Source organism: Neoarius graeffei, chromosome 19, assembly GCF_027579695.1.
Source record: "Neoarius graeffei isolate fNeoGra1 chromosome 19, fNeoGra1.pri, whole genome shotgun sequence".
Taxonomy (NCBI): Eukaryota; Metazoa; Chordata; class Actinopteri; order Siluriformes; family Ariidae; genus Neoarius; species Neoarius graeffei.
The window spans coordinates 5,418,951-5,440,675 of NC_083587.1; the positions used below are offsets into that span (position 1 = coordinate 5,418,951).

Consider the following 21,725-nt stretch of genomic DNA (forward strand, 5'->3'; position numbering starts at 1 on the left):
AAAGAGATGAGGTAATGGTCTGAGGGAGCTTCAGACTGTATAAGTGTGACTATATTTTCTATATTTAATACAAATGCAAGTATTAGATCGAGAATGTGACGATTAGGAATCATACAAAAACCTCAAAAAAAATAGGGTTAGATCCCGTGACACTCATTAACCCCTACTGAATCTAGAATGGACAGGAATGCTGTTCTCAGTCTCTTCCAGGTGATCAAAACAAATAACGTCTCTAACAATCTGTTGTCTCAATAAACAACCAGGTTTGAGATGAAATGCGCAAATTCAGAAAGAACTTCAGAATATAGACCACGGGTCAGGAAATAATAATTAGCTGAACTGACCAGGTAGAATTATTTTTTTAGCTACATATATTAGGATAAAGTACTTCAAACATACTGAATTTTTGTTCAGGTTTTGTACGATTCCTAGATTATCATTATAAATAACTGATGGCTTCTCCTCTACCAATGAGACAAGGTGGATGCATATAGCTGGAACAGCTTCATTTCAAATGGTCCATACTCATTTGGTTTGATCCACAGTTCTATTATAGTACATTAAACTCCTGATCAGTACAAATTCCATTAACAATTAGTCTCATGCTGCAGTATTACATTGATAATAGTGGTGCAGTTTAATTGTCACTTGTATGGTGGTAATTAATGACTACTTAAGATCAAAAGAAAACAAGAATAGTCTTGTTTTAAACATCACTATAAGGTTACGTATTTTAAAACGGTCATATAACATGAACAATAAAGTTCAAAGTACAGGTCATTTTCAGCCAAAACTGTAATAATAACCATATTTAATTTGACAATTTTAAATCATGCAATGCCTACAAGTTGGTGCACTTGTAGGTTTTAAATGTAACTGAATAAGTAAACATCTTTCCAGACTGATCAGTGATGCAGTTTCTCTCCTGAGTGAAGGCGCTGGTGTCGTTGGAGATCACTCTGCTGAGTAAAACTCTTCCCACACTGTGAGCAGTGATACGGCTTCTCTCCTATGTGAATGCGCTGGTGTTTTTGGAGATCACTCTGACGAGTAAAACTCTTTCCACACTGTGAGCAGTGATATGGCTTCTCTCCTGTGTGAATGCGCTGGTGTTTTTGGAGATCACTCTGACGAGTAAAACTCTTCCCACACTGTGAGCAGTGATACGGCTTCTCTCCTGTGTGAATGTGCTGGTGTGCTTGGAGATCACTCTGACGAGTAAAACTCTTTCCACACTGTGAGCAGTGATACGGCTTCTCTCCTGTGTGAATGCGCTGGTGTTTTTGGAGATCACTCTGCTGAGTAAAACTCTTCCCACACTGTGAGCAGTGATACGGCTTCTCTCCTGTGTGAATGCGCTGGTGTTGTTGGAGAGCACTCTGCTGAGTAAAACTCTTCCCACACTGTGAGCAGTGATACGGCTTCTCTCCTGTGTGAATGCGCTGGTGTTTTTGGAGATTACTCTGCTGAGTAAAACTCTTCCCACACTGTGAGCAGTGAAACGGCTTCTCTCCTGTGTGAATGCGCTGGTGTGTTTGGAGAGCACTCTGGTGAGTAAAACACTTCCCACACTGTGAGCAGCGATACGGCTTCTCTCCTGTGTGAATGCGTTGGTGTCGTTGGAGAGTACTCTGCTGAGTAAAACTCTTCCCACACTGTGAGCAGTGATACGGCTTCTCTCCTGTGTGAATACACTGGTGTTGTTGGAGATGACTCTGCTGAGTAAAACTCTTTCCGCACTGTGAGCAGTGATACGGCTTCTCTCCTGTGTGAATACGCTGGTGTCGTTGGAGAGCACTCTGTTTAGTAAAACTCTTTCCGCACTCTGAGCAGTGATACGGCTTCTCTCCTGTGTGACTGCACTGGTGTGTCTTGAGTACATTCTGATGACCAAAACTCTTTCCACAGTCTGAGCAGTGGTGAATTTCCTTCTGTATATCATTATGAGAAGTGTCAAAACTGAGAGTATCAGATGATGTTGGCTGACTACTGGAGCATTTGGAGGAGATCTGAAGCTCATATTTAATCTCTCCTGATTCCTGCAGTCTCACATACTCTTCATAGTGGCATCTCTGGATGTGTTTGTCAAGGTAAATTTGAGATGCATAGGAACGAGGACATGTGGAGCAGGAAAAGACCTGCAGCAAAGTCTTCTTTACTTCTGGAGAAGTGAAAGGAAAAAATCAGAAATTGAACATGAAATGCAACAAGATTATAAAATATAACACTAACCCAATGTAAGGGAGCATTTTTACTGAACCTCAAACATTCAAGATTCTACATGAATCAAGACTGAGACAAAAAAGTTTGAGGACTAATATATAGCAGTCTCTAACTAGGAGTACTGGTACTGTAGATTCAATAAAGGTACTAGAAGAGCAGCTATGCACAGCATTGGCCATAGCCCCGTGGGTCTGAGCGACCAAGGGGGAGTTGTTGGTTTCTGTTTGATCTAATGTCAAGTCTAGTTACGGTAATGGCAAGCCTTGCCTTATTTACAGCTCGTCCAGGATTGTGAAGGAAACTCAGCCCTTGCATTCAAAGATCCAAAAATGGGCCTTATTTATCATGCTGGATACGAATAGATTTATTTGCAAATGGTTTCTAGTAGCATTTACACAAGAAAGTCTGTATTTTTCATATGGATTAGGTTGTCAAGTTTAAAACAGATTAATTTCAATAACACACAAATTTAATGAAATTAAAAATTGTGGGATTTTGTGAAACCCAGTTGATTCATATTAATGTAACTGATGAAAGAAAGAAAGCCAACATCCAGAAATTAAGACATTAGTCATTTAATTAAATAAAAATGTAGGCGTATAAAAAAGGGACAGACTGCAACGATTCAGATGGCATTCAAGTAGTTCTGCAGTAGTATAGGAATTTCCTTACTGCAGTATTTGAAGAATGCCACGGTGTGGTTTGTTGTAATAAAGCAACCAAACCTCCACCTGTTTAATTATTCATTCATCTGATGCTATTTGTCCCTTAACATGTTGAAGTTCTTCAGCTACAAGAGTTTGAGGAGCTAAAAATAAACATAATTAAAACATTATTTCTCCATGGCATGACTCTTGTGGAATCACTGAATTCCATAAAAATACTAAAAATGTTATTGCTTGTTAAAATGCTTGATAATATAAGCATCATCACATATACTCCTGAAATAAGGCAAATGTGTTCCAATTGATTTGTATAATGGTTGATGGGTTTGACTGACATGTGCATTAGCCAATTAACAACTTCGCTTGGTTCAGGCATGCTGCATGTGTGTTCAACTAACTTCTCTTTAGCCAGCTGGTTGGATTGCACTGAATGTATTTGTGGCAGCAGGGGCATGGCCAGGGAAGGTGAGTGGCAAAGTCAATGCACCTGTTGTCAATTAAATGTTGTGTGCGTATTTGTTGCAGTGACGGTGGAGGTTAGAAAAGGATCCCTCCTTTTCTAACATCAGCATGATGGAAGAGCGCGAAGAGAAGGGAGCTCTCCCGGCCAGAACAAGTGTGTGTTCGTGTATGAGCAATGAGCAAGTGAGAGAATGAAGCTGAAAAGCAAGGTAAATAGTAAAAATAAAGAAGTGCGTGTGAACATCAGCTCCCGCCTGCCATGCTTCTTTACTCCACCCACATCAGGGACATACTATAGTGGTGCCGAAAGCCAGGAGTATGGAAGGGAATCACCACATGCAGTCCTCCCCATTTAAGGATCTCATCCATGCCCTTGTTACCACCCAGCAGAACCAGCATCAAGTGCTGACCGCCTTCCGGAAGGAACAAGAGCAATGCTTTGAATCCTTGATGCTGGCCCAGCAGGAAGATCGCCAGGCATTCTGCTCGTCTTGGCGGGGGCCTGGATTGCCACCGCGGCAGACCCTCCCCACCTTACCCTCACGAAGATGGGCTCACACGATGATCCACAGACCTTCATCGCTCTCTTCGAGCAAGCTGCCGAAGCATGGGGGTGGCCAATCAAGTGGCATGCCTACTTCCACTACTGACCGGCAAGGTGCAGCTCACCGTGCGGCAGCTCTCCGCCAACAGTTGGCTCATATACGTGGACCTGAAGTGAGCCATCCTGCAGTGTGTCAGCCACGCCCCGGAACATCGTCAGTGCTTCTGGACGCTGACATTGGAGAAGGTCGGCCAGCCGTTTGCATTTGGCCAACAGCTCCAGGACGCCTGCTGGCAGTGGCAGAGGGCAAACAACTGTGACGCTGAGGGGATCATCGACCTGGTGACACTGGAGCACTTCACTGCGGGTCTTCTGGAAGGAACGGCGGAATGGGTCCAGTGTCATCGCCCGGTGTTACTGGGTCAAGCCATCGAGTTGGCAGAGGACCATCTGGCAGCGGTTCCAGCAGCAGGCCTTTTCTCTTTTTCTCTCTTCTTCCCCCTCCCTCCTTTTCCCATCCCCACCCCATTCCCCCACTGCGGAGATGGGGGGCGGTTCCCCTCCAGCCGGCCCACCGCATCCATGGTGTCTCCCGTGTTCTTCTTCCAAGTCTGTCTCTTCTCCACCCCAGGTGAGTGATGCCCATAACACCAGTGCAGAGGGAAAGTCTGGGCTGGTATGCTGGCGCTGCGGGGAGCTGGGACATCTCCAGAGTCAGTGCTCCACAATGGAGGTGGGAGTTGTGATCTGGATCCCCTACGCGCCAGAGACTGCCCCCTATTGGACCAGAGCGTATCGTATACCGGGAAGTGTCCAAGGGGATACATCAGACCTCAATCCACCAAAGCCTGGTGCAAGGTGAGGCATTGGGGACAGCACAAGCAGTGAAGGTTGTGTGCATGCATGGGGATGTTCATAATTATCCTCTAGTGCCGATCCATATTCTATTTCAGGGACAAAAGCATAAAGATGGCAGTTAATCCTCGTCTCACCCACCCTCTGATTTTGGGGACTGATTGGCCGGGATTCAGAAATTTAATAGAACACACAATAAGGGGTGGATCCTGCGTCATGGGGGGATCCTGGTGTGGCATTGACTGGGGAAGCTGTCACAGAGCTGTCTACATCAATGCGATGCAAAGAGTAAGGAGCAGCTAGCCCCTCCTCCCTCTCTCGGTGATTCCCTTGAGGATTTCCTATTAGAGTAGTCGCGACACAAGAATTTGCGTCATGCATTTGACCAAGTGAAAGTAATGGATGGTCAAACTCTCTAGCCAAATATGACACCCTCCTTCCTGCATTTCACTATTAAGGACAGGCTGTATCAAGTGACGCAGGACACTCAAACTGGTGAACAGATAACACCAGTTGTTAATCCCTAAGAGCCATAGAGAACCTGTGTTCCCTGTGGCTCACTTTAATCCCATGACTGGACACCTAGGACAGGATATAAAACTACCCCAAATAATAGGGTGCATCAGTTGGCCCCTAAAAATGAAAAGTTCCTCCGATCATGATGCATTTTTGTTTTTATGTTCCTTTTGGTAAGAAAACACACTGGGTGAAATATTTTGACAAAATTCAAAAGTTTAATGGTGGCACCAGCAGCTCAAAGTTAGGAAAAAGCTGCTATTGTATGACTTTTATGACAAAATTTCGATCACTTTTCATGGAACATTATGGCACCTTATAGAGTATACCAAATATCTTAGATACACATTTTTAGTACATATTCTAAATATATTATCAAGCAAAAGTTTGAGTTTTAGCTGTTCATTGAATCATTGTTCAACTACTTTTAAACAATACAAATGTATTATGAATCACATTAATGCTTCTCAATCCCTTGCAAAGGTTCTTAGCATGATCTCTGGGTCACAAGAAATCAATAAATGGAGTCCAACATTGTGATTCAAACCTTACGCGAAAACATAAAATAAGTGTTTTTTGGCAAAAAATGAACCTCATGGTGCCACCATTAGACTTTTGAATATGGTCAGAAAATTGTGCAGGATGTCTTTATTGGTGAAAAGGAACACCCAAACAAAAATGCATCAGATTTTATGAAAGTGAGGGCAACTGATGCACCCTACCGAATAATGGTGCGTTTTATTGGCCAGAGGTTTGCGGGGACGTTCATTGGTGGTGTGCAGCATGCCACGAATGCCAATTAGTAAATCTCACGGCCACTCCAAAAGTGCCTTTGCGCCTGCTCCCTCTAATCAAGACCCCATTCGAGAGAATTGGTATGGATCTCGTCAGGCCATTAGATCAGTCAGTACAAGTATATTGCTTTATTTTAGTTCTGGTGGACTATGCAACACGATATCCAGAAGCAGGCCATGCTCCGCACTGTGGAGCAATAATAACTTGGAGTAATAATCCACAAGGACCACCAAGTAGCAGTTACCCTTGCGGCTGCGAGGAAATGGGCCCATGATGTCAATACCCATCATTTCACCAACCTCTAACACTTGGGTCGATTGCAGCAGACCACTGGGTTTAGAATTGGAAGGCTTATGTTGCTGGCAGACAGTACACTCTCTGATGTGGGCCCAGGTGTCTTTGCGGATATCGGGCCACCAAGCAACCTCTAGGATGTGCCGGAGGGTCTTCAGGCGCCCAAAGTGTCCGCCTAAAGGATTGTCATGGTAATACTGCAAGAAAGTGGACTGCAGCTCCTTTGGGACAACTAGCTGGAATTTGTGCCCATCCCGTGTAATTGGGACTCGCCTGTAAAGCAGCCCCTGCTGGTCAACAAAGGTGATGCGGCTAGGAGAAACAGAGTCAGAGGAAGACATCTGCCCACGGACCCCTGCGATGTAAGTGTCTCTTCCTTGAGCAGCAGAAATTTCATCCAGGGAGTTGGGCAGATCAACGACCACTTTTGTGGAGGCAGCACATATAGCGAGGCGTGGTGTCATTATGGTGGTATTATCAGCGGACATTGGACTGCGTGACAAGGCGTCGGGAACAACATTTAATGTACCCTTTCTGTAACGCACAGTAAAGGTGAAGGGCTGGAGTCTCAGTGCCCAGCGTATGAGGCGTGAAGAAGTTTTGGGGGTGTTAAAGACCCAAGACAGGGCTGCATGGTCTGTCACCACTTCAAATTGGACTCCTTCAAGGAAGTGTTGCCATTTCTCCACAGCCCATACAACAGCCAAACACTCCTTTTCAGATGTAGAGTAGTTTCTCTCGGCCCCATTCAGTAGGCGGGAAGCAAAGGCAATAGCGTGTTCGCCATCATCATCGTCCTGTGTCAATACTGCACCTAGCCCAATATCACTAGCATCCGTGGCAACCTTAAAGGACTTCGACAGGTCTGGATGAGCAAGCACCGGGGGAGATTGTAGTGCCTCTTTCAGTCTTTCCCAGCTCCTCTCACAGTCCTTCATCCACTTCCATTCAACATCCATTCAACATTCGAGAGAATTGGTATGGATCTCGTCAGGCCATTAGATCAGTCAGTACAAGTATATTGCTTTATTTTAGTTCTGGTGGACTATGCAACACGATATCCAGAAGCAGGCCATGCTCCGCACTGTGTGCAGAGGCATGCAGTGTTGCGGAAGCACTCTTCCGTGTTCTCTCCCGGGTCAGGATTCCTAAAGAAATCCTGACAGACCAAGGCACTATGTTTATGTCACACACACTTCGTGAGCTGTAGGGAATTAAATCTATCCACACCAGCATCCATCACCCACAAACAGATGATTTAGTAGGGTTTGTAAGTTTGTAAGCGAAGATGCATGTAATTGGGATAAATGGCCCCAACCCCTGCTATTCGCAGTACGAGAAGTCTCATAAGCCTCCATGGGGTTTTCACCATTTGAATTATTATATGGGCAAAAGCCATGCAGCATTTTGGACGTGCTGCAGGAAAATTGGGAGGAGGGACCTTCAACCAGCAAGAACGAAATTCAGTATGTTCTCGACCTGCACGCAAAGCTCCACACCCTCACATATTTAACCCAGGAACCTTAGGGAGTTCACGCCGGGAAACAAAGTACTTGTGTTATTGCCCACTTCAAGCTCCAAATTAGTTGCCAAATGGCAAGGGCCCTTCGAGATCACACGGCAAATCGGGGACGTTGACTATGAGGTGAAGCGAATGGATCGGGGCAGGGCTCTGCAAATATACCACTTCAACCACTTAAAACATTGGAACGAGGGGGTCCCTGTGGCGTTGGCATTGGTACTTCCAGAGAAGCTGGGATCGGAGGTAAAAACAACCAAACCAACAACCCAAACCACTCTGGTCCCTTGTGGAGACCACCTCTCACTGGCCCAACTCACAGAGGTTGCCAAGTTGCAAAGAGTTATCCGACGTGTTCTTGCCCCTTCCCGGCCACACCCACCTCATAGAACACCACATTGAGATGTCCCCAGGGGTGGTGGTGCATAGCCACCCTTACCCGAACACAGAAAAAGGTGGTTTGGGATGAACTCAAGGCCATGTTCAACATAGGCATAATTAAGGAGTCACACAATGACTGGAGCAGCCCGGTGGGCCTGGTACCCAAGACCGATAGGTCGGTCCGGTTCTGTGTAGACTACAGAAAAGTCAACACGGTGTCTAAATTCGACGCATACCCAATGCCTCGCATTGATAAGTTGCTCGATCGGTTAGGTGCTGCTCGCTTTTATTCGACACTGGATTTAACAAAGGGATATTGGCAGATCCCCTTGACTCTTCTATACAGAGAGAAAACGGCCTTTTCCACACCCTTTGGATTACACCAGTTTGTCATGCTTTCTTTTGGGTTATTTGGGGCTCCTGCTACGTTCCAGTGGCTCATGGACAAGATCCTCCGTCCCCATGCCGCGTATGCAGCAATGAACCTTGATGACATTATGATACGTATACAGCAATGATTGGCAGCAGCACCTTGAACACTTTAGGGCCGTTCTAGACTTGCTGAGATGTGCGGGGCTCAGAGCTAACCTGAAAATGTGTGCAATTGGGCGAGTGGAAGTATGGTATCTGGGTTTCCACTTGAGGTCATGGGCAGGTGCATCCCCAAATTGACAAAACTTCAGCGATTGTGGCCTGCCCAAGACTGAAAAGGGAGCGAGGCCATTTCTGGGGCTGGCTGGCTACTATCATAGGTTCATACCTAATTATTCGGACATCACCAGCCTGCTGACTGATCTCACTAAAAAGGGAGCACCAGATCTGGTCCAGTGGACGGAACAGTGCCAACAGGCTTTCAACCAAGGTAAAAGCTGCACTGTGTGGGGGCCACTTTTACACTCCCTTGACTTCTCTCTCCCTTTTATTTTGCAGACGGACGCATTGGACAGAGGGCTGTTTTGTCCCAGGAGGTGGAGGGCGAGGAACATCCTGTAACGAACTCGATACGAGCCGTTAACAAATCTTGTAACTTAATGCATGAAACGCGCTTACAACATATTTCCAAAGTGAATATTTTATTGTGTGTTGGTGCATAGTGAGAAAGAGTGAGAGAATAGCCTTCAGGGCAGAGTCTTTAGTCCAACCACTGTACAAGCAGTATAACAAAAACCCGCGCACCGCCCGTGCGCTTTCCAAAAACAAACAATCCTCGCCAGGAAAAAAGATAGGAAAAAAAAAAAAGGAGCGATCTCACCTCTTCAGATGTGGGTTTAAGTCCGTATGTACCTTCCTCAAAAAGGGCGAAGAAGGAAAAAAAATTAATCCTTAAGCGTGTAGTAGTCAATCTATCTCGGAGCATTGAAGAGTACTGAAGGATGTCAGAAATGTCCGTGCGCCGGCTTCCATCTACCTTCATTCATTCCTCTTTCCGCCTCTCCATTCAAAACCGAGCACGTGATTTAAAGGGTCTAAGGCCATAGGACAGGGGTGAGGAGGTGTGTGCGTGTGTGTGTGACAGGGTGAGTGACAGAGAAGAACCCTATAGACTTCCTATGCTCACGCTCGCCCTGAATTTCTCTTAAAGTGAGGCTTTCTATGTCTTACTTTACATAGATACTATTTTACGCTACTGATAAGTAAAAATTTTATGTGGCTGATGCTACATAGTTCCCCCCCCCAGACTGGATATGTCGAGAGAAGGACCAAAGTAGGGTTTAAGATTCACCACGTTCACATTGTCAGTGGACTTGTCAGGGAACTGAACCTTGTAATTTAGGGCTCCCAATTTCTTCTTTACAATGCATGGTCCCGTCCACTTTGGTGCCAGTTTGGCTGAGAATCCTTTTACAGCATCAGATAGTGGATGGGCTTTGACCCACACCATGTCCCCTTCAAAAAGTTCCATGTTTCTCCTTTTTAAGTTGTAATATTTAGTTTGTTTGTCCTGTGCTCTTTTTACATTGGCAGCCACTTGTTTCGACAGTTCCAGCTGTCTTTCCAGTAGAGAGTGTTGCGAGGAGGTTGGAGGCAGAGCCTTTGACAAAAGTTGGTCAAGAGGACCTTTGAGACTATGTCCCAGATGCAGCATGGCTGGTGCAAAACCAGTGGACTCTTGCCATGAAGAGTTGATGGCGAACCGGAACTCATGTACCCACTGGTCCCAGTTGTTATGTTTTTCCCCCACATAGGAGGCTATCATGGTTTTGAGTGTTCGGTTGACCCGCTCAGTCTGGTTCGTTTGTGGATGATAGCTTGTGGTGAACTTATTTATCACTCCCCATGATTTGCAGGCAGCTTTCAAGAGGTGACTGGTAAACTGGCTCCCCCTGTCGGATAGAAGATATTTTGGTGTACCCCACCTCGTGAATATCTCTTCTGTGAGAATCCTTACTAGCTTTGGGGTCCGGCTATCACGCACAGGGAACAACTCTGTCCATTTGGAGTAATAATCCACAAGGACCACCAAGTAGCAGTTACCCTTGCGGCTGCGAGGAAATGGGCCCATGATGTCAATACCCATCATTTCACCAACCTCTAACACTTGGGTCGATTGCAGCAGACCACTGGGTTTAGAATTGGAAGGCTTATGTTGCTGGCAGACAGTACACTCTCTGATGTGGGCCCAGGTGTCTTTGCGGATATCGGGCCACCAAGCAACCTCTAGGATGTGCCGGAGGGTCTTCAGGCGCCCAAAGTGTCCGCCTAAAGGATTGTCATGGTAATACTGCAAGAAAGTGGACTGCAGCTCCTTTGGGACAACTAGCTGGAATTTGTGCCCATCCCGTGTAATTGGGACTCGCCTGTAAAGCAGCCCCTGCTGGTCAACAAAGGTGATGCGGCTAGGAGAAACAGAGTCAGAGGAAGACATCTGCCCACGGACCCCTGCGATGTAAGTGTCTCTTCCTTGAGCAGCAGAAATTTCATCCAGGGAGTTGGGCAGATCAACGACCACTTTTGTGGAGGCAGCACATATAGCGAGGCGTGGTGTCATTATGGTGGTATTATCAGCGGACATTGGACTGCGTGACAAGGCGTCGGGAACAACATTTAATGTACCCTTTCTGTAACGCACAGTAAAGGTGAAGGGCTGGAGTCTCAGTGCCCAGCGTATGAGGCGTGAAGAAGTTTTGGGGGTGTTAAAGACCCAAGACAGGGCTGCATGGTCTGTCACCACTTCAAATTGGACTCCTTCAAGGAAGTGTTGCCATTTCTCCACAGCCCATACAACAGCCAAACACTCCTTTTCAGATGTAGAGTAGTTTCTCTCGGCCCCATTCAGTAGGCGGGAAGCAAAGGCAATAGCGTGTTCGCCATCATCATCGTCCTGTGTCAATACTGCACCTAGCCCAATATCACTAGCATCCGTGGCAACCTTAAAGGACTTCGACAGGTCTGGATGAGCAAGCACCGGGGGAGATTGTAGTGCCTCTTTCAGTCTTTCCCAGCTCCTCTCACAGTCCTTCATCCACTTCCATTCAACATCCTTCTTTTTGAGATTGTGAAGAGGGGCGGCCAGATCTGCAAAGTTTTTAATGAATTTATGATACCAGCCGGCAAGACCCAGAAACCTCTGGAGCTCTTTGATGTTTTGAGGCCTAGGATAGTCACTGATGGCCTTGAGCTTCTCAGAGTCAGCTGCAATACCCTGGCTGGACACTTGATGGCCTAAGAACGTCAAGGAGGTCTTGAAGAAATGACATTTCTTCAGGTTGAGGGTCAGTGAGGCTAGATGGAGCTTCTCAAACACCTTCCTCAGATCAGCCAGGTGGGCAGCTTCAGACTTTGAAAAGACAATAATGTCGTCTATGTAAACAAAACAGCATACCCCCTTCAATTCGGCCAGGACTGTCTCCATAAGCCTCTGAAATGTGGCTCCCGAGTTCTTGAGACCGAAAGGCATTGAAAGGAAATGGAAGAGACCATAAGGCGTGATGAATGCTGTTTTTTCAACACTGTCTTTGTCCATTGGGACTTGCCAGTATCCTGAGCGTAGATCTAGAGAGCTAAATACCGAGGCACCAGAAAAGGACTCAAGGATGTCATGGATCTTCGGCATTGGATAGGCATCAAACAGAGTCTTTTTATTCAGGCGCCTGTAATCGACACAAAATCGCCATTTCCCTTCAGGCTTGGGCACTAGAACAACTGGAGAGGCCCATGGGGAGGAGGAAGGCTCAATAATCCCATCAGCTTCCATCTCCTTCAGTTGCTGCTGGATAATCTCCCTCTTTAGTGGAGACACTCGATAAGATGGACAGCGCAAAGGGACGTCATCGGTCAGCCGGATGGTGTGTTCTACAGCGGTCGTCCTCCCAAGTCTTCCAGAGCAGACGAACGGCCACTTATTCATCAGCTGTAGCAGCTCAGGCCTAGGCTGCTGGGGTAAGTCAGACAAGATGCTAAGATGAACAGATGTGTTAGGTGCTGGCTTTCTATGAGGCAGAGCATAATAGATGTGAACTCTTGCTGGTTCCACTGTACACCATTCATTTCCCCACTCGTTCTGGTCAGGATGCAGATAGTGTGTTATTTTCCCTCCATTTCTTACTCCATAGGTTCCCCGCTTAAAATCCAGGTGCACGCCACTCTTTTGTAAGAAGTCTAGGCCTAAGATAAGAGGGAAAGCCAGATCTTCATCAGATAAGACATACATGGAGTGTGTCCAGTACGTGTTATGGAGGTCAAGGGTACAGTTAACTATCCCTAAGGCCTTTTTGGCTGTCCCATTGGCCAGGGCAAACTCCTGATCACCACACGGTGACAGGTTTTCCTGTGGCTTCTTAATCTGCTGCCACAGTTTGTCGCGCATCAGAGAGAAAGTACTCCCTGTGTCCAGCAGGGCGGCTCCTTGGAAACCTCTGATAGAGAGATTGACGGCCAGGAGAGACGGTAGATGTTTGGGAGGAGCGTGGGAGTGTGTTTCAGATTTCACAACAATTACTTCAGCTTTTTTTGTCTTTGGTTGCTGTTTAGCTGCTTTCTCATTATTGACTCGTGCCCAATAATTTTTCATTGATGCTAGATCATTCTCGATCATGCTGCCTACTTTCACTAATTCAGCCACTGTGTTCACTGTTCCACGTAGGCCTGAAGCGATTTTCGGATTGGCATTACTGAGAATGCGGCGGACCAATGTAGCCTCATCAATGTCGGGCTTCCATTTCAGACAGAGAGCTCTATAATCGTAAGCAAAGTCCCTAATGGGTTCATTTAGACTCTGGATACGAGTACGCAACCGTTCTTCAATTTCCTGAACAAAATCAGTGGACAAGAATGCTGATAGGAATGCAGTTTTAAATTCCTCCCATGTATGGATGTTCTTCCGCTCTGCTATCCACCAGCTTTTGGCTGGACCTTTCAGCACAGAAGACAGTGTGGCTAATATTTCATTGTCTGGTGTGGGTCTTAAATCCAGAAATTCCTTACATAGCTCTATGTAAGTCATGGGGTCTTTTATTTCACTGTCACCACCAAATTCGGGAAAATTCAATTTAATGGGGAGCTTAGATGTTCTTACACCCGTAAAGCTAGGGGGGCTCTGAGTGTCATATTGAAACCTCACAGGTGATTGTCCTTCTGTCTGATTCACAGGAGACAGTTTGGGCGTGCTGGTGAGTTTTAAGTGCCTCAACTGAGCTTCCCACTGATGGTCACGTCTTTGTAAGCAGCGTACAACTGCATCCTCCAGTTTCGCGACAATATTAACAGCAAAAGTTTTCACTGTCTCAATTTTATTGTCAACCATTTGTCTCATTAAACCTTCTCTGTTAATGATACTGGTGTTTGATTCAGACACTTGCGTTTCTAGATCAGTCAAACGAATTTTCATTTCATCAAGTGCTCTTCTGAGTTCGTGTATTTCCACTTGTTGGACAGACGCATGAGACACGGTAACATTTGTTTCATCTTCACCGTCATTGTTAATCTCTTCCTCCTCATTATAATCATCACCCTCCCCACCTTCAACATTAGAGCTTGTAGTTCTGCTCTCGTCCTCACCAAGATACAGGCTACCAAGGGATTCAGTGAGATGATCTACCCGTTCTCTAAAGGTAATGTGAGGGTGCGCTAGATGTGCCATTTCAGCATCAATGGATATTGGTGGCCTGTCTAACCCTCCCTGTTCAGATGACTCATGTAAAGGCTCTAAAGCCCCCTCAGCAAGCTGCTCTGCCATATATGATGGACAGAAAAGGAAAGGCTATTAGTAGGCGAAAGGTGAAAAATTAAAGTTAGAAAGAAAGCGCGTTCAAATTCGCACTGGGGCCTCCACTGTAACGAACTCGATACGAGCCGTTAACAAATCTTGTAACTTAATGCATGAAACGCGCTTACAACATATTTCCAAAGTGAATATTTTATTGTGTGTTGGTGCATAGTGAGAAAGAGTGAGAGAATAGCCTTCAGGGCAGAGTCTTTAGTCCAACCACTGTACAAGCAGTATAACAAAAACCCGCGCACCGCCCGTGCGCTTTCCAAAAACAAACAATCCTCGCCAGGAAAAAAGATAGGAAAAAAAAAAAAGGAGCGATCTCACCTCTTCAGATGTGGGTTTAAGTCCGTATGTACCTTCCTCAAAAAGGGCGAAGAAGGAAAAAAAATTAATCCTTAAGCGTGTAGTAGTCAATCTATCTCGGAGCATTGAAGAGTACTGAAGGATGTCAGAAATGTCCGTGCGCCGGCTTCCATCTACCTTCATTCATTCCTCTTTCCGCCTCTCCATTCAAAACCGAGCACGTGATTTAAAGGGTCTAAGGCCATAGGACAGGGGTGAGGAGGTGTGTGCGTGTGTGTGTGACAGGGTGAGTGACAGAGAAGAACCCTATAGACTTCCTATGCTCACGCTCGCCCTGAATTTCTCTTAAAGTGAGGCTTTCTATGTCTTACTTTACATAGATACTATTTTACGCTACTGATAAGTAAAAATTTTATGTGGCTGATGCTACAATCCCGTGCTGTACATCATGAACCACGCCAATGCGCGGATCACCTGTTGGTATCTCGCCCTCTAGCCTTTTAAATTCTAGGTAGTCCACAGGCGCAGATGGTGGTGGCGGAATTCATATCCTGTCGGGGGTTATGTGGCAGTGGGGGCATGGCCTAGCATCAGTTTGTGAATGGAGGGTGGGGCCAGGGAAGGTGAGTGTCAAAGTCAATGCACCTGTTGTCAATTAATGTTGTGTGTGTTTGTTGCAGTGACAGTGGAGGTTAGAAAAGGAGGGAGAGTGAAGAGAAGGGCGCTTTCCCAACCAGAACACGTGTGTGTCTGTGTGTGAGCAGCGAGTGAGTGAATGAAGCTAAAAAGCAATGAAAATAGTAAAAATAAAAAGTGTGTGAGAACATCAGCTCCTCCCTGCCATGCTTATGTACTCCACCCACATCAGGGACATATTACAGTATTATAATGTGTCCCGTCCCCCCGTTTCTGTAATATGGGGAGGTCTGACAGCATTATCCGATAGTATGTGTTTCCTGTGACAGGGCCCTTTTTCCCCCCTTGATTTCTCCTCAGTCTTCTCCCTAATTTAGCCATGGTCAATTCCCACCCATCAGACTGCTCTCCAGTATCACATAACAGCTACCAACCAGGGAGGGCTATCACGTGCTTCCTCTGAGATAAGTAATACCAGTTGACCAGCTGACCACATATTTTACTCATACAATGTCAGGGGGGAGAAAGCACACTCGAAGGAAAACCCAATCCACTCAATTTCTATTAATATGTGCTCTCACACACACCCAGCGCTGAGAGCGCTGTCAGCCGCGCGGTAAGGTTTTAAATGTTTTTAAAGTTTTAGAGACTTTTTTCTGTCAAGTTGGTGAATGAAATGGCCAACGGACAGTTTATCCTACTTTTCCTGCTGACGTTTTGTCAAATCGTAGGACTGTACAACTCATTTGCGGCTAGCAAAAACACGGAAGCAGGTTTGTTTGTTGAATTAGCTGGTAACAAACATTCCAGTCAAATACCCTTCGGACATCACCAACTGTTTAATCAATTAATCCGACCGTTCCATTATGCCCCCAACAAACAACGCGCCAGGAGGAGAAATGTTGGAGAAGTAAGGATAAATGTTACGCTACTGGTTGTCACAGAAAGTTTGCTGCTATGCGGGGATGTTCATCCTTGCCCTGGACCATCCACCTGCAAAACACCTAGGTGTCCATGCCCTAACTGTGGGAAGACTGAGATCGAATGCAAATGCAGTTGCTTGTGATTTGTGTGACGAGTTTGTTCACATAAAATGTGCAAACATAGACCGTAAAACATACACTTTGGCCGTCAAAGCGCAGGCAAACATTCAGCTGGTGTGTAATGCCTGTTGTGTGCATGAAATGTGCTCCCCCGATATCCTGGATTTTACACGAGAGGATGATGCATCTTTCGGTGGGGATGACAGTCCGATCGAGAAAGGGGATACGTCCTTGGAACTTTTAAATCAAAGAGGGCTACATTTTATTCACCTTAACGCAAGAAGTTTACTTCCGAAAATTGAAGAGTTAAGGCAGTTCATCGCAAGGACAAAAGCCGCAGTGATTGCTGTGACTGAGACGTGGCTGGACAGTTCCATTGAGGATGGCGAGATCTAACTGCCTGGTTTCAACTGCTACCGGCGAGACCGCAATAGGAACGGAGGAGGGGTATGCCTCTTTATTAGGACTGATTTATCATTCACCTCTTGCCCGGACTTACAGACAGACTCATTGGAAACTGCTTGGGTTGAAATTCGACTGCCCAAAACAAAGCCGATTTTGGTGGGGGTGCGTTACAGACCCCCAAAACAAAATGACTTTTATGAACTTTTAGAATCAGTGTGTATTGATAGTAATGTGTTGATGGAGAAAGAATGCATCCTTTTGGGTGATTTTAATACAAATCTGTTGCTGACTACTAAAAATGGACTTCTTAAAAAGTTTTTACATTTCTGCAAGGTGTTTGAATTACAGCAACTTATAACTGAGCCAACCAGAGTAGATATGCACACAATCTAATTTGGATCTGATACTGGTTACTGATTGTAAAAAAATCTGCTGCTCTGGGATATTGGACATTGGTCTCAGTGACCATAAAGTTATTTTCTGTACTCGTAAGACATCTAAGGGTAAATTAGGATCAGGATCTCATCATTCCATAAAGATAAGATGTACAAGACAATATTCTAAGGAGGCTTTTGAGCTAAAACTTGCCGATCAGGATTGGAGTAAAGTTATGGACAGTAAGGATCCTGATCAGGCATGGAAGTTGTTTAAGGAGAGGTTTTTAGCAGCATTGGACATGGTTGCACCAATGAGAGAGATGAGAGTAAAGCAAAAGAGAGCCAAATGGATGACGACTGAAATAATTGATTTAATAAGACAGAGAGATCACTATTACAGAAAATACTCTAAGTCCAATCTTCAACATGATTTTGATAAATATGTATATAACTGGAACCAAGCAAGATATCATATACAGAAAGCTAAAGCTGATTACTATGCTGAAGCAGTGTCAGACAATATCCACCAACCAAAGAAACTGTGGAAAATCCTTAAAGATATTGGTGCTGGGAAATCAAATAGTAACAGCTGTAACACCGGGATTGATATTGACAATGCAATTTGTTTTGACAAAAAAGTTATATCAAATCATTTTAATAGGTTTTTCACTACGGTCGCTGCCAGTCTGGCTTCACATCTACCAATAGGATCTGGGAATTTTGGGGCATCCTTTCTGAGGTCCATTTACAAAGATGCATCACCTGACTCATTTGATCTTTGCACAATATCAAATGAAAAGATTGGGGAGATGTTAGCATCCTTATCCACCAACAAGGCCACTGGCATGGATCAAATTCCAGCCAGATTCATTAAGGACAGTGCTAATGTTGTAGGGGGCGCTATTGCACATATTATAAATTTGTCTATACAACTTGGTAAAGTGCCAATTGAAATGAAATGGGCCAGGGTACTCCCTCTATTCAAGAAAAAATAGTAGGACAGATGTTAAAAACTATAGACCAGTGTCAATTCTGCCAACTTTGTCCAAAATTTTGGAGAGAGTGGTCTTTGATCAGATGGAGAGGTATTTGTCCCAGAACAACTTGCTATATGACCTCCAATCTGGTTTTAGATCTGCTTACTCCACTAACACATGCCTCTCTCACCTATGTGATTACATCAGACAAGAAAGTGAAAAAGGAAATTATACTGCCATGGTTTTATTGGATTTACAGAAAGCGTTTGACACTGTGGACCATTCAATTCTTTTATCTAAGTTGCAATGCATGGGTTTTGGCCAGGCATCATTACAGTGGTTCAAATCATACCTATCAAATAGAAGTCAAATCTGTGATTATGATGGGGTATTGTCAGAACCTTTGCAAATATCTTGTGGGGTGCCCCAAGGCTCAATTTTAGGCCCTTTGTTATTTCTTATTTATGTAAATGATATGCCAGCAGCTGTTAAATGTAAAGTAATTCTCTATGCTGATGACTCCTCACTACTTGTATCTGGTAGAAACATCTCTCAGATTCAAGAAACCCTTACTGATGAGCTGAGTAATGCAAGAGAGTGGCTGTTAGATAATAGACTGTCATTACATGTGGGGAAATCTGAATGCATTTTACTTGGTACCAAACACAAGATAAAAAAGGCACCTGAGTTAAAAGTCACATGTAATGGTAATGAAATTCAAACAAAGACAACGGTTACATATTTAGGTTTAATACTGGATCAGACTTTGACCGGTCATTCCATTGCTGAGAAGCTATTAAACAAAAGTGCTTCCAAATTGAAATTTTTATACCGTAACACAAGGCAGTTAGATTTTAAAATAAAAAAAAAAACTTCTTGTGTTAGCGCTTGTTCAGTGCCATTTTGACTATGCTTGTTCAGCATGGTATAGTGGCCTGACAATGAAAATTAAAAATAAAATGCAGGTTATGCAGAACAACATGATCCATTTTATATTGTGTAAACCATCTAGATATCATGTCACTTTTAATGATTTTAAGAAAGTGGACTTTCTGCCTGTAAAGCTAAGGGTTGAACAGCTAAAATTGAATCATATGTTCAACATTATCAATGGTATAGCCCCCAAGTATTTGGGATCCCAAATTGTAATGGTGCATACTCAACACACCTATGAAACAAGAGCAAGTGTCCACTCTTGCAAGGTACCATCTGCAAAGAGCGTGGCACGTAACTCTCTTTTATACAGGAATTATGTTATGGAATAGCCTTCCACTAAATATTAAAATGGCAGAAACAAAAAGGGATTTTAAACAAAAGGTCAGGGTTTTTTGTGGAATAAAGTAGAGAATTAGATGACTTAGGAATGTGAATGTATATGTGATATCTGTTGCATGTGTTTGTATGTCTTGTCCTTTTCCACCAGGGACCATGTTGGAAATAAGTGTTTTACGCTTTTACATGTAATCCCTTGGATACCCTTTGTCTTCCTATATCCATAAATAAACCAAACCAAACAACCCATGACTGGCTAGTATAACTGACAGGGCAGGGAAGAGACAGTATACCATCCCTCCCTCCCTGAGAGCCCAGACAATTTTGCTCTCTTGAGCTCCCAACCACAGATGACTGTGGCATCATCAGGATTCGAAAGTGGCAATATCTGGATTATGGGGAGGATGATGGGGGCAACAGTTTTCTGCTGTACCACTTGGGATCCACAGGCCATGCATTTTACGCTATTTCTGGTTAAATTGTGCCTGATGAATAAAACTGCAACAGTATTTTGTGGTTTACTATATAGTCAGTTTCGCAATAGCAGGATATTGCAGTGGGGTGACTTTACCCTCTCTGGTTGGTTACGATATGATAGAGAAAACCTACCTGGTTGGTGGAACATGCCAAAATGAGTCCTCTGGGGGAGTGCTCTGGTTACTACAGATTGCATTGTACAACAGCTTTCATTCCAGAAACACTGTTAGGCTCAGAAATGTCACAAGATAATGCAGAAAATAACCTCTATAACCTCTTAGACAAAAGTAACACCTTGCTGTCCGATTGTTCCTGTAGGTGCAGGACTGAGTTCTTTGGTGTGCTCCTCTTCATACCACACCAATAGCTCCTGTCCTGGGTTAATGGGTCGACAGCAACGATACAGAATTCCCCCTCGATACCGAAATGCCACAAGATTCTGTTCTTCTTCATTACAGGCACAATTCACATACCTAAAAGAGTGAGGCAACATTCCAGAAAAGGTAAAAATCAGATCAGAGACTTGGAGAAAGCATGGCAGAGATATCAGTGACAGCAAGAAGATAAAGTTCTTCCAACAAATGAGGAACTGTAAAATCAAAATCACTAAAACGGCCCAAGAGCTGGTGTATTTCTCACCTCATCCAATTCACACGCATCTCTCTTTTGGCATCAATGTATTCTTCACACTGCATGCTCCTGTATACCTGGAGAAAAATACCACATTTATATTTTCTTTACTAAAATCAATCTATGCCTTTAAATGAGGTATACAGAAACAAGAAAGATGGCTCATGCCAATATTATTAAGCCTCATGAAGGCTGAATTAAAAGGTTCTTGACTGTATCTTAAGATTCACAAAACAGCCAACAAGCTCTGAGATGAATTTAGTAACTATAGGAAAATGCAGGCAAGGCTTTATCAGAATTTAGGCAAAGGAAAGGTTTCTCATAAAAGGCTTTAAGTCTGACATGGCAAAGCTGTGCTGTGAATCAGACCTCTCTGATACACATCTGTCCCTTGTGTTTTGGTCTCTAAACAGAAAGCTACAAAAATGCATAACTTTAAAGTCAGTTCTGTCACTAAATGGGTTTTATACAAAATATTTTGGATTTGTACAAGTAATATTTATTTACCATAAGTGTTTGGGAGCTAATGTTGTTTTAGTTCAGTGTAGTAGTGTTCATTTTTAATTTAAAGAATTTTAAAATTCACTTTTAGTCTTAGTCATGTCCTGAAAATGTAGTTACATTTTAGACTTAGACTTTTTGTGTGTGTGTGTGTGTGTGTGTGTGGGGGGGGGGGGGGGGGGTGTCAAGATTTAATCTTGACAACCTTGGAACGCTTTATTGGTCAGGGCATAATGAACAGAGATTTTGTTTTGCTGTCTTTTTACCAGCCCTCTCTGTGGGCCTGTCATTTCAGGATCATGTGGCAGCATGCGTGTGTTCTCACTGGTCAAATCACAACCATGTTAGTTAATATGCATTAACATTCTACTCTAATGCAAAAACAGTGCGTAGCAATGAAACAAAATCCATGAACAAAAAAAAAGGTCAAAAATTAAAGGAGGGGCCAAAAATTTGAGGAAAAAAAAAGCAGGCATTAGAGACATAGGCTTACAAATATAAATTTAAAAAAAAAATCAACATACTGTTTGGCCATCAGCATCCTGAATTGGCCCACAATGCTATTTTCGAGGAGCAGAATGAAAAGCTTAAGATGGACATTAAAACATGGCTATAGGCTAGGCTGCATCTTCATTTAAA

The 21,725-nt window shown here is 44.1% G+C and overlaps 1 pseudogene; it reads right to left on the reverse strand.

Annotated features, from left to right (window-relative positions):
- Positions 1-509: 509 nt before the first annotated feature.
- LOC132867666 (zinc finger protein 585A-like) overlaps positions 510-21,725 on the reverse strand; it is a 418,000-nt pseudogene continuing 396,784 nt past the window's right edge.